Raw genomic sequence first — 13,035 nt, 5'->3', positions numbered from 1 at the left:
TTGGGAGTTATTCACCCATCAACATCTTTCCATCAAGAGCCAGTAGACTAATAGATTTTACTGAACAATAGCTAACTATTATTTCAAAGGGAGGCATCTTCACCATAAAAAGTAACTATCTTAATGAAAGACAAAAATATCATATAGCTTGAAAACCCTCATAGACAAAGAGGTTTTGGAAACCCTTTGAGCTAGTTGGTGATGTTACTGTACCCGAGAGCCAGATATAAGGTTGAAGCTAGTGCATCATAAGGTTTTGGGAGAAGTCTTGATGGACATTAAGGATCAGCCCTTAGTCCTTTGAAGTTTATTTTGGTAATAGAGGCAAAAAGGAATGTTCATGAGAGCTTAGTAAACAGATAACCTTCTGTTAATATTAGAATCAAAGAAGGTTGTAACAATACTTGCAATGAAGGAAAAAATAAACACTTCTGTGAGCTGCTTATGCAGATCACCTACATTTCTATTTGATAAATAAAAATGTGTAAAAAGGTGTACAATGGACCCTAAAACTGCTGTATGAGATGATCCAGTTAACATTAAAATGGGAAAAAGGTTATGTGGAAACTTAAATGATAGAAAGAAAATAAAGGAAAAAGTATTGTCTGGAAAAGAGCTTTGTGGATGGGCACCAAAGGATATAAGAAAAAGTATAAAACAGTTATTTACAGGGTAATAAAAGTAACAGCAGGTACCCTGGATGAAGTACAGATTGCTGGACTTAGGTAAATAGCTATCGAGGAAGCTAAAACTTGCATATGATAAGTTGTGAATAGGATATAGTCATGGACCAAGAAATGGCTCTTTTGTAAAGTTGATTTATGATATTTTGAGACTTGAATAAGGCCTTTCTGTGTCAGGGAGGACTTAATACTAATGGTGTTGGAGACACATGAATACTAGTGCCTCAAAGATCAAAGGCATCTGACGAGCATTCTCAAGGAAATAAAGATAGATCACACAATTACTGTAGCTGGTTAATAATCTTCGCAGTAGAAGTCAGTCCCCAAAATGAGAGCATCATTTTTAAAGAAGGTTCAAGAATGTTGGATACTGAACCATTTTTTTTTTTTTTCAAATTTCCATTCATTGGATCTGTTATTGTCACTACCCTAGGTAAGGTAAAATCATTTATATTAGTCTTGAATTTATACCTATAGATATTTTGAATATCTAGGCTGTTCTAAAAGTACACATGTGTTGTTTTATCCTCTGATATCTATTTTATATGATTTATTATACTAATTTGGTTCCATAGGTTAATTAGAGATTGCTAGACTTCATGTATATGATTCATGTGTATAGCTTGTACTTTTGTAGATGGGGGAAACGCGGTCACTCTCATACATCATACAATTAATAAGGAAATCGGAAAGATGCAATGCAAGGCTGGAAGAAAAGAGTGCACTCAAAGATTTGAAATGGGTTGGGCATACTGAGAAAAGAAGAATGGCAAATATTTGAAAAAAGAGATTTATAGTTCAGCGAGTGTTGGAAAAAGCCTGGAGATGGTGATGTCTTACAAAAACACATGGTAAATTGAAGAGATGCATTTGTACCAGCACAAGACTACACAAGCAAGTGCAAAGTCAAAATGTGGCAGAACGCTAGAAGTTTGTGATATGCCAGCTGTGGATGTTTATGGAGTAATCAAGCTAGGAGAATCTGGGTTAAAAGAAACCTTGATCATCCTTTTTTGCCCCATCAAGTGAGATTCGATATACCAAGTTCGTAGAAGATTTAATTATCTTGACCCTCTGGTATTATTTTGGTTCTTTGTCAGGACTAATAAGTGTAATTTCTGTTGGAAACCGTTGCATGAAAATAACAAGCGCACAATTATTGAGGGAAGATTCTGCTTTGTTCTTTAAAAGTTTAAAAAAAAAAGTAGTTCCAAAATCTTCCTCCACACAGGGTTTATATTATAAGTGAATTCACAGGAAGAGACATATGCTTAGCATAGGACTGGCAAATACTGCTGTGATGTAAAAATGCTATCAGTAAAAGGTACATACAGTAGTTGACCCTGAATACTTGATCCACAAAAGGTGACATTTGAAGCTAATGTAAAGTGCTAGAAACTTTGATAATTTTGTGGATGTGAGGTCTGAGCTCTTCTTTTAAATCATCATGACTAAAAGCTTCCATGCCATAAATGGCCAAAGTAATTTGTCCCACAAAGGAAGATGTAGCCTAAAGGGAAGTGGAACCTGGAAGATAGTACCTAACCCCACCCCATCATCAGTTCTAATGAAGTTACAGCTAAACACAAATTATCAGTTATAAACTACTCCAAGTGACTCATTTGGGGAAAAGGAACATGTGAGTCATTTATAGTGTAAGAAAATGAAGTGGAAGCTATACCACTAAAATTATATAAATGCAGCTAAAAAACGGATTTTGACCAAAGCGAAAAATCTATTTTTGGGTGAGATGGCCCAGTGATACTCCCAGAGAATTAACCCTAGGTCTCCAGAATTCTAACTCCTGACACGAGTATCGTTGATATAGCTTTAAGGATATCGCATGATATCGGGACGTATTTTTTGATACGACACATAGCAATCTTCACCCCGAATAGATTTAGCTCTTTGAGAGGGAAGAGTGGCGAACGAAAGGGGAGCCGTTATCAAGGTATCCAGTGGACCTCCTCTCCGTACTACTATGGCCCATCATTCCTTTGTCTGTAGCATTTAAGCTAAGTGCGCTTCCACGTTTCTCTCGGTGTTTATTACCGATTTTGAAATATTATCATGCAATCTCCAGCATCTTCAGCCTCTGGAAAGTTGAGTATCTAATCTTTCCTGTGTATAATTTTAAGGCTCCTTTCTCAAAGTTAAATTCGTATAATTTAAGTGTGTTTGGTTGAGCGTAGCCGTCACCAGAGGCGGCCATTTTGAGACCGCTGTCGCACGTCATAAATGCATTTTATTTAGTCAGTAGTGCGACTATAAAAAATTTTAGCCAGTTAGGCAAATTATACTAGTGAAGATATTGCATATAATTTAATTATTCCTCTTACGATATGTAACTTTACTTTTCGTATGCACCGGGGACCCCGGTGGTACCAACCTTGGCTGCGGTCCCCTGCGGAGTTAGGCTAGCCTAACTCGTTATGTATACGTTAGTAAAGTAATTCCCAATGTTTAACCTCATCGTATCGTTCCTTATTAATTCGGATGGGGACATATATCCCCTAGAATTTATGGATAAGGTTCGATATTTTTCTCTTTAGGAAAAAAGAGGCTAAACCCTTCCTCCCTCCCTAAGCCGCCGCCATTACAGGCGGCAACCCCTATCTTTCGTCATCGCCGTCGAGTGGCAAACTCCAGTTTGACTTAGATAGTCTTACACCGTCTGTCTTCTTTGCCCCGAGTATCCCGGCTTTGAAGATGGTAGCTCAGGGTGTACTGTCTTGCAGCCGACAATGTGCCGACAGGGGAATCCTTCTTCCTCTGCCACCCATGACATCATCGGCACAGGAAGCCATGCTTCCTTAGTTTACAGCCGAAAGTAGGCGGCATACCTGCCGCCGCCTTTCTCCCCTGTGAACTATAAGACCCTTTCCCCTACCCCCTCTGTCCTTTAGTGTCGGCCTAGCCGTCACAACATTCTTTCGCCGGTATTCTGACAGTCATCCAGGCTTGCCGGGTTGACTGCGTTGCTGGCCAGGACCCTACCGGCGGCGGTTAGGTTGCCGCCTCGGCCACTTCCTCCTTATGTCCTTCCTTCACCGGAGGTGAATGCCCCTGGGGGAAAGATTGTGCCGGCCCTAACGGCTGCTGGTGGGAAACCCAATATACTGTTGAGAATTTGTCAGTCCTCTCTTTGCCTGCCATCCACAAACCTTGCAACCGCCAGTAGAGCCGGCGGCAAAAGTTGTGGATGGATGGAAGCTAGAACAGATGTATTCCTCCCCTTCCATTAGAACTCTCATTCTGGAAAGGAGACAGTAGGTGGCAGTAGCCCTCCTATACTTCCAATTATTGTGCTAATCCATAATAATAGGAAATCCTGCTGTCCATTCTTTCTCTCTCTATCAGTTAGTGCGCCAGGCACTATCCTAACCCCGGTAGTATACTGGTAAAACTACAGTACAGTAGTTGGTAAAACTACAGTATACAACAATACAGTAGTAGTAGTACAAGTATTTCTAACATACTCTGGGTATCCTATCATAGTCTATTGTTGGGACTGCATAACATGTTGAGGTTGAAGTAATCCCTCAACACCCTTATGAATCTTTGATCATCGGGACACACATAAAACACCGTTCAGTATTAATATACTACAGGTAGAGAAGTTAGTATAAATATTCACTAACTCTGGCTCTACGTACGGGAGTCGTTCCACCCTGTATTCTCCCTTATAGCGAATTTAAATATTAATATTGACGGAGGTCTCAGCGATTGCCTGGGAGAGGAAACACAGATATGTGTCTTTCCTATTTCCTTTCTAGCTCACTATCCTAAGCTATTAAATATAATGGTAAGTATTACTATTAAAAATATGCATTTATATCAATGATATAAACAACTGTATCCTCTTTCACCCTTTTTTCCTTTACAGGAGGAGGCATTGGTGACGTGTGCAGTTGTGTTCTGCAACCACAAGAGTAAGGACTTTTGTGGGCATACGATGTGAAGGTCTCATGCCCCCTGCTGCATCGTATCTGGATCCCTGAGGTACTGGGACCCGAAGGGTTGCTCCAACTGCTCGACCTTGCTGACCAACGGCTTTGGAGAAGATATCCCTGCCACCACAGAGGCAAGGGAAATCCTTCGTGGGTGGGTAAGAGGGTTCCAGAGGAACTCTCCGGGACCTTACCTACCTTGCAAATCTTTTAGGTGCCTTCTATTCCCTAAGGCTCAATCCAGTGCAATAGTGCCCTAGGAACAGGTCCAGCCTCCCTTCATCCAACTGAAAATGGACGCGGACATCAATAAGGCACTTAGAGGCATGGACATCCACCAAGAACGGATGTCGGAGGTGTCCACCGACACCGAAAAGGACTACTGCAAGAAGGCCCTGAAGAAGAAGTGATTCAACCACCAACGAAGGAAGAAGGATCCGTTTCGACAGTGACTTAGGACCCCCAGTTCACCGTGACGGCATATCAACCTACGCCGTCAACCTCTTCAGCCCCAACTACCCAACCGACTACACAGGTCGACAGGAGCGAGGCGTTCCTAGAGTCGATCCAGCATATGTTGGCAGTGTTCCGGAAGGAACAAGAAGACATAAAGCAAGATCTCAAAAGAGACAAAGAGAGAGGTGCAAGAAGGGAAATGCCCTGACGCTTCCAGAGGCTCTACTAAGCTCATTAAAGTATCTGACCTCCCTCACTGCTCTGAAACCAACCCCTGGTGGTATACGGAGCAGATGCCCATGATGAATGGGAAGCTTTACATCTCTGAGAAGTTGGGGGCGAAACCCCTTGAAGATCTTCAATTCTGGCCCAGCTGTTCAGCGTACCCAGATTGCTACGTGAGACTGTGAGATGAACCTAGATCCTGCGAGGAGATGGTACCGAAGGAAGTCATTGTCTTCGAACATGACAAGGCACAAGCCATCCTTACCAAGACCCTGAAAGGAGACGGATATACCAACTCCAAAGTCTCAGCATTGAGCAAGAAGCACCCAACCTTCATTGCTCCTTCCTCCAGAGCTTTCCCCTTTTCGGTGAAAGCCCTTGACTGTGTCATGAAAGCAGTTGAAGAGGGCAAACCCTGCCCAATTCTAGAGGAATGCGACCCATTATCTCTAGCCATACCCACCTGCGAGGAGAAGTGGAAAGAGGTACATCTAACCTTCTCCGTCTCTGAAGCTGGATCCGGAGATAGCAGGCCAGCAGTTTAACGAGAACCTTCCAAAGTTGCCAGACCATCTTTGGAGAAGGGAACAGGAGATGAAAGAAAGACTTGCCGCTTCCTTGTCTCATCACAACTGCCTGGAAATGTGTGCAGGCCTCACTAATGCCACAGACTTGTACATGGTCTTAGCAAAGTCCCACATGGGTACCTTGTGAAGGAATTATATGCCTTTGTCAGGTCAAGGAGGACCTGTAGAGAGCATGTGTTTGCCGCAGCAACGGTAAAACACGAACCCAGAAAGCTGATCTCATCATGCATCTGGGACAAAGACCTTATCCCACAAGATGTGGTCCAAGAAGTCATTGCCAAAGCCGCCACGGAGAATTGGAACCTTCTCCAAAAGTGGGGCATGTCTTCAAAAAGGAAATCTTCCTCAGACAGTGGTCCCCAGCTTAAGGACAGAAAGGCAAAGAGACCATGTAGACCTGCACAACTTCCGGCCGTGACCATGGCCATAGTGCCTCAAATGGTAGCCGAGCTGCAAACCACCTTCCAGATGGTCCCTCAGCAGCTGGTAGCCCAGTCACCTGTCTTCAACCCAGGTTTTGAGAGGCACACGACCACCTTTCGGCCCTACAAAGGTAAAGGCCCGAAAAGAGGCTTCTCCGGAAACCCACCAAGGGGTAGAGGAGGACGCAGTCACGGAAACAAGTCCTCAGGAACCTCTAAGCAATGAGAGGTTCCAGGTAGGAGGCAGACTTTTCCACTTTCGGGATCGTTGGACCTTTGATCCCTGGGCCCACAGCCTAATCACGATTGGACTCGCTTGGAAATGGAACAAAATTCTACCCCCTTTTCCAGAATTCTTCCAACACTCCACCCCCTTGTTGGAATAATATACCTCAGAACTCTTGAACAAGAAGGTGATAAGAAAAGCGAAGTCCATCAGATTCCAGGGAAGGCTGTTCTGTGTTCCCAAGAAAGACTCGGACAAACTCAGAGTAATTTCAGACTTGTCTCCACTCAACAAGTTCATCGAGAACAACAAGTTCCGGATGCTTACCTTGCAACACATAAGGACCCCTCCACCAAAAGGGGCGTACACAATCTCAATAGACCTGGCAGATGCTTACTGGCACCTACCAGTCAGTCACCCCCTCTCCTCCTACCTAGGATTCAGGCTACAGAAGACAAAATACGTCTTCACAGCCATGCCCTTCGGGCTAAACATAGCCCCAAGGATATTCACAAAGCTAGCGGATACAATCGTCCAACAACTACGCTCTGACGGAGTTCAAGTAGTAGCATACCTGGACGATTGGCTGGTGTGGGCAGCATCCAAGACTACTTGTCTGCAAGCAGCCAGAAAGGTGACCCAGTTCCTGGAGCATCTGGGCTTCAAGATCAACTGCAAGAAGTCTCGCCTTTCTCCAGCTCAGAAGTTTCAATGGTTAGGAATCCATTGGAACTTACAGTCACACCACCTCTCCATTCCTTTAAAGAAGAGGAGAGAGATAGCGGGATCTGTCAAAAGACTAATCCAACACACGAGGATTTCAAGACGCCAACAGGAAAGAGTATTGGGCTCTCTCCAGTTCGCATCAGTGAGAGATCCGGTGCTATAAGCACAGCCAAAGGATGCGTCAGGAGTTTGGAGAAGATACGCATTAAACGCTCGAAGAGATCAACGAAGATTGACCCCGACCCGATTGCGCACGATATTAAGGCCCTGGTCAACAGCCAAGAACCTAGCACTGACAATTCTCTATCAACCACCACAACCATCAGTGGTGATACACACGGACGCCTCCCTGGAAGGATGGGGAGGACATTCACAAGAAAGGAAAGTGCAAGGGAATTGGTCACACCAGTTCAAAACTTTTCACATCATGTAGTACTGAGGGAGCAGTACCAAAATAATTTTTTACACACGATTCTTAAAGCATAAAGGGAGGCCTTCATATTCGGACTTTTAGATAATTATTCACATCTAACCCCTCTTGTGCCCTTGTGCTGTTTCTTGCCATATTATCATTAATGGCATCTATATTTCTATAAAGTTCAAGTATTATCTTTTTTTTTATGTACAGGTTGATGGAGATCCATTTCTACACTGCGCTACAAATCAAATAGAGATATATTCTGTAACACATCTCAATACAGTATTGAAGTAACCCCCATATGCTAATACTGTGAAGGGAGGTCATACTCTTGGAAATGAAATGCACTTTTGGACAGGAAAAAACTATGTCAAAAACAATTATGGAGGACATAAATATACCATAGTATCATATGCAACTGAAAAAATATAATATAACTCTTTACCTAATGGGAGATGCATCACATTCACAAACTGTCATGAGACAAAACCTTCATAACTCAAGGACCTGTTTTATTCCCACTAGATCCAAGTCTTTGTCTATGCATTTCTCCTTGATTTTCTGGGGTTACTCTTTTGAAGTTGGATACCTGAAATGTTGCTTTCATTTCAAGTTTTCTTCTTCCTACTAGCTTACCATGTATCTCTTGTCATAGAACAATGCTAGCAGTTCAATTTGCAACCTGAGTTGTGAAAGAGGCTTCATTTTCAATTAAATCAGCAGAACGGAATCAAGTGCAATATTTTCATTTCCAACTGAGGATATCTGTCAGAGTCATCTATATTACAAATGCATTTTTTCAGAAAATAAATATGTTAAATGAGTGGGTTTTACTTAACTGTATAGGTCCTTCCTTGCCTCTTTCTGATTATGTGCATGGTACATTGATATATAGGAGGTCTTCAGCTTATAAACATTCAGATACAAACAGAAATCATAACTCGGATATTGTATCAAAAATTCATAATGGAATACAGTAATAAAAACTATTATATCATTTAATACAGTAATACAACATTTGCAATGTGAAACAGGATTATTTGTTGACTTTTGCATTAGTAACGGCTCCTCCCATAACTTGCCACTCTTCCCCCTCGAAGCGTTAACGCTATGTGGGGTGTAGATAGCTATGTGGCGTATCAAGCATACGTCCCCTGTTATTATACCATATCCTAAAGGGAAACCTTATGGGTACTCGCGCCAGAAGTTAGAATTCTGTGAAACCTTTAGTTTAATTCTCTGGAATATCTACTGTAGTCATATATACCCTTAGGAAGCTACTGAAGGAACCTTCCATCAGGACGACATGGCTATCTTACCCAAAAATAGATTTTTCGCTTCGCTCAAAATCCGTTTTGTAGGCAAGTAAGTTAGGTGAAACCTACCAGAGGCTAACATTTAACAAACAGCTTCTTGGAACTTGTAACTTTGAAACTTTCCTGTATAAAAACTCCAGAAAGTGAAAAGATGGCTATATCCTTGAGTGAGGAACATACATCGCTGCTTAGGAAAAGTATGTCCACATCATATTATATAAGGTATTGTCCGTTGAACTGAGCACAGAAGTATTAAGATCAAGTAAAGCATTAGTTTTGATAGTTTTGTAATGCCTCTAGGATTCTAACCAAGTCCTTAATTCCCTTTGCATTTCTGTTGTATTTCTTTTCTGATAAATAAACTTTCAATAGTAAGGTGTTTAGAGTAATTTGAAGCTGGTTGTATTTATGTTGCAAGTATGGTATAATTACTCTATCTCAACAGTATTTTGTTAAGCTGAAGTATGCAAACATTTTCAGCTTGTATTTTGTTTGCTTAACACATGCATAATTGAAAGTAGTTATTTACATTAATTGTCCCTTCCTTTACTAAGGACATATGTATATTGAAGGGTAAGAAAATTGGAAATTTATTTCAGATTTGAAATTTTACAACTACATGTCAGTTAAATGAGCTTCTGGAGAAGAAGCAATATGAACATCGGGAGAGTATAGAAATAAGAAACTGTTAAGATTCTGTTTTTATGTTGTTTTATTTCGCCTTTGCTTACATCCCTCCCTTGCTCAGACCTTTAGTCTTTCACTCGCTTTGCAGTACTGTACTTGCACGAGCATCACCTTACATTATCTTGCAAAATCCTTTGGCAGCGTTCTTTTGTAAAGTTGTAAATGCGTGTTCTTTATAGAATTGTGATCATAATTATTCATTGTCAAGTTGACAATAGTGGTACAGTACATTATTCAAGTTGATCCAGAAAAAAGGGAAGGAGATAATTACCTTAGAGCTGAAAAAGGAAATTATCTAGAATCATGATAAGGTATGTGTATGGCAGACCTGGCAGAAATGTACAATTGTACAACATCCCCTATAAGCACAATCCTGATGAAGAAAGAAAATATCAAAGTAATTAATGTTGTGAAAGGGATGGTGACATTGACTAAACGATGGCCATGAATTCTAGATAACTTCGAGAACTTGTTTCTCATGTGAATTAAGGAGAAGCAGTTGACAGGACATACAATAACTGAGAACATAATTTGTGAAAAGCAAAGTTTTTGTATGCTGACCTTGTTGAAAAGGAACGATGTACATCAGGAGATAAAGAAAAAGAAACATTCAAAGCAAGACGTAGTTTGAAACTTGAAGAGAATAGGCATCCATAGTGTTGTACAACATTATGAATCTGCGTGGGTCTGATGTGAAAGCAGCAGAGAAATTTATTTTTTAATTTAAAAGGTTTATGAATTCCAAGTCTTATATGCCGCAGTAAGTGTTCAACTGCGACAAGACCAATGGGTTCTGGAAGAAGCCCTGGAGGACCACCTTTACTGCTGAAAGTAGGGTAATTTCCTGTCATAACCCCATAAAAGACTGTCTAACCCTGCTGTTCTGTGTTAATGGCAAAAGGAATTGCAAGATCAAACTTCTCCTGGTGTATCATTCAGAATATCCACAAGGCTACAAGAAGTGCAAGGTGTAGAAAAAGCAGATGAACGTTGGGTGGAGGTCAAATATCAAAACTTGGGTAATATGCATGTTGCGTGTCGAATAGGTCAATGAGGTTTTTTATCCCGAGGTCGAAATGTACCTCACGTACTAGAACCTCCCACCCAAAGCCTTGATGCCTATGAACAATGCTCCTGCCCATTCTAGCTATCAAAGGCCATCGGATGGAAGAATTAAAGTTCATCAAAATCAAGTTCCTGCTGCCCAACAACCCAGAATGTATTCCAAGTATTAGAAACAGTCTTGAAAGAACTTTTGTCAGTTCATCCAATCCTTTCATTTTAGAAAATACAGTATACTCTTTAGGTCAGCCATGTGAGAATTGAGAATATTACCCAAGTGCAGTAATCCCTTGCCATATCACAGTTCACTTATCGCTCTCTCGGTGTATCTTGGATCTATATTGCGGGTTTCTTGGCTTAGATAAGTTTTATATTTTTCATATTTTAATTATATCTTTTACCTAGTAATTTTTCTGCCAAATTATAGTAATATTGTATATACTAAAAGAATTAGTTTATTATGTATCTCACGTATGCGGGTTCCTTTTCTGAGACCAGACTAACTTCTTTATCCCTACTTTTGGTTTAATAAGTTAAAAAAGCAAAACAAAAGGATAAAAGTATTGGTAGTGATGCATACGGCTATAAACAATCAAACGAAAAACAGATATTTCGTTACGAGCATCCAATTCGTATGCCAACACCTGTTTAGCTTATGGCTGATATATTTACATTATTCCATTTTTGGTTTATGAAAAGGCTAAGCAAAATACACAAAAAGTACCTCACAGAATTAGAAGGAAAGGCCTTAATTTCCTAAATTTTGTAATCAAGCATTGGCAATAGGGATTAAACACCCATAAACTAAATATACCAGTAAAATTGACAGTAAATAAAATGAGGAAAGTATCTTTTACCAAAATTTACGTATCTTTACATGTTAAGATAAAAATGTTAGTTCAAGAAATAAATGGTATAGTAAGAGGAATAAAGATCTTTTGGTAGTTTGCCTTAATCAGCTGATTTGGTAACCATATCGGTTGTCTCAATCATCTTACAAATGTAAGCAATGGATAAGACATTTTTTTTTTTTACGTAATACAGTATGACACTTTTATGTGAATATTATATACATCATTACTGGATACAGTTAAGTGAAACATCAGTGTTATCCAAAACTTATTTTAAATACAGTGTATATTTGTATCAAGGTAAATGGACATATGATTTTGTTAACGGTCTAGCCTGGCTGAGCAGTACATACATTAATGAGTGTTCTGTTTTTAATTTCTTCATTTACGTACTGTATATGTAAGGATGTGTCTACAGTTAAAGTAAGTTTTAGCTTAAAAGGTGTTTTTAGAGTGTCTACTGGGTTGATGAAAGGTTAAATTTATAAAGAAATTAAGGTATGAACAAATACTAGAAATAATAATAAAAATATACCATAGTTTTTTGTATCTACGAGTACTTTGTGGTTTTCCAGCTGTCACGAGGATTCCTCAAATGGAACACCCATGATGGTGATAATAATCATTTTAATCTAGACCAAAAATACTACTTTGGTGTTATCCCCACTATACCAAGTTTGGACCTGACTATCTGTGTAGTCCTTCTTTCCCTTTTAACATGTACTATACTCTCCTTTTTAACACTATATTACTGGTGGTTTGGTCAAATGTATTTTGTATGAATTAATCTCTAAAACTTCCAAGGACTTGAAACTTGTAGAATATGTTCTGGATTGTGAAGAATCCCATGATACATTGTACAGGAATTCTCACAGTGACTTGGTTAAGGAAATTGTGTATTGAATTATATTTGTTTCTTGTTTTGACTGAAATGTTTAACTAGTCAACTTCAAAATTTATTACCATAATGATAGTGAGTATAACTTTTAAAATATCTATCATTATAAAACTCATCTTTTATTGAAAGTCTAGTTCCTTAATAGCCTTAGTGAAATTGCAATTTTAATATCTGTCGGTGTTTTTTTTTTATTTAATGAAAGTAATAATCTAACTAGGACATACACTGTACTCTGAAATCTATTCCCTGTGCTGGAATCGTTATTGTTGAATTTATGAATGGTTTTGTGATATGCTATGTAGGTTGATTTCCTTTTAGGAACCCTAAAAACTCTCAAAGATTTCAAGAAACTCTTTAAATATTGATAATTGGCTTTGTTTTTTATTATGTAATTACTTTCATGTAGTTTCTCTGTAAAATTTTGACTTTTTTTAACTTAATTACTATCATTGGAGATATTTTAATTATGTATTTACTTTTGTGTAATTTCTCTGAAAATTTTGACTTCTTTTAACTGTGATGGTTATT

This window comes from Palaemon carinicauda, chromosome 16, assembly GCF_036898095.1.
Source record: "Palaemon carinicauda isolate YSFRI2023 chromosome 16, ASM3689809v2, whole genome shotgun sequence".
NCBI classification, from domain to species: Eukaryota; Metazoa; Arthropoda; class Malacostraca; order Decapoda; family Palaemonidae; genus Palaemon; species Palaemon carinicauda.
This window is presented reverse-complemented; position numbering follows the sequence as displayed.